The following is a 1,654-nucleotide window of genomic DNA, read 5'->3' as shown; positions in this document are numbered from 1 at the left end:
ACATGTATTCTATTTCGTAGCTAGCAATTTGGAATGTATCCATGCAAGTGACAAATGTATACAGTGCTTCACACTAACAACATGGAGTGCACTAATTAATGTTTATATATGAATTGCAAAAACATCCATTGCCTGTATTTCAAACCACTCTCACTCTATGGATCGATAATATGAAATAAACACATGCACATGCTAGAATTCAATTGCAGTTGAAGAAAGAGCCTACTCCTGGTACTGTATATTAGTGATAGGGGTGTGTACAAAGTACACGTGAATACCAGGCATTGTGCGTGTGTGTATACTATCGACGAACTAGCCCCCAAGCTTGTATAACATACTAAGGGCCTAGGGTTACAAATCATATATAGTCGGCTTATCACCAGTGGGGATAGAGTCCTCCGCGACTCTGGTAGCTTCGTGTTGTACGCCGAGTCCTCCACATGGGTCTTCGTATAACACATCTCGGTCCAACCTATATGTGGTGCAGGATGGAACCGACCCATGAGTCTTCATGTTGACCCACCACAACTAGTAATGATGTGCCCACCACACCACACACGCAATCGGCCACTAAGAAAATAAGCATATACAATAGTACAATGGTATCTAGCTCACGATACGTCTCCATATTTTGTTGATGACACTGACGGACTTTGCATTTGATGCGTGCTCTGTATTTTGTTGACGACACTTACGGTCATTGTATTTGAAGCGAAAGCATGATATGGTCACTGGACTTTAGAATAAGCTCATCACGGTCACCACATACATTTTGTCGTGCTAACCAACATGTGGTTGGATGGTTAGAGGACAGTGGTTTCTCGAGCCCACCAAGGTTAAAGTCCCGGTGCTCGCATTTATCTTGTGTTAATTTCAGCATTTTCCGACGACGTACGTTCAGTGGGAGGAGACGTTCCACTCGACTACGAGGCACCTATGGTGACTTCATAAAATCTGAAGATCATATATGTTGGCCCACTCTCTCAAAGGTGCTCATAGGGGTAGGGTTCGTGTGTGTGCGCTTATAGCGGTGAGTGCTTGCGCGTATATATGTGCCCTTGCATCTGTACCGTGTTAAACAAATACATATCATGATTATACGGTCACTGGCTCACCCGTACAACTCTGTATTTTGTTGATGACACAATCAATTGACCAGTCAAACGTTCCACGCGGCGCAACTAGTGTTGCACCATCGGGGCGCGTATCCGTGGGGCCCACCTGTCAGCCCGTATATCAAAGAAAGGAATGGTAGTTTGAGTCTGTACTGTGTTAATAAAATAGGAGTACATTTTAGGGTGATCATACGGTCACTGGCTCACCATACAGCTCCATGATTTGTTGATAACACGATCAATTGACCAGTCAAATGGTCCACATTCAGTAGCGCACATTACCATAGGGCCCATGCATCAGCGCATATATGAAGGACAAAAATGGTAATAAATGAGTGGTTCCAGGGAGGGCGGGCCGGCCGCGGGCGGCGGGGGCTGGCGGTTCGGCCGGTAGTGGCTGGAGGCTCAAGGGGGTGGAGTTTGATGATAAACTGGAGGCCCTTGATTTCGTATCCAACGGCTGGAAAATCTAATGACCAGAGATGAAAAAGTCAGTCGACTGATGTGTAGCCTCACCCCGCACGTACACATGCACGCAC

This window comes from Triticum urartu, chromosome 2 (assembly GCF_003073215.2).
Source record: "Triticum urartu cultivar G1812 chromosome 2, Tu2.1, whole genome shotgun sequence".
Taxonomy (NCBI): domain Eukaryota; kingdom Viridiplantae; phylum Streptophyta; class Magnoliopsida; order Poales; family Poaceae; genus Triticum; species Triticum urartu.
This window is presented reverse-complemented; position numbering follows the sequence as displayed.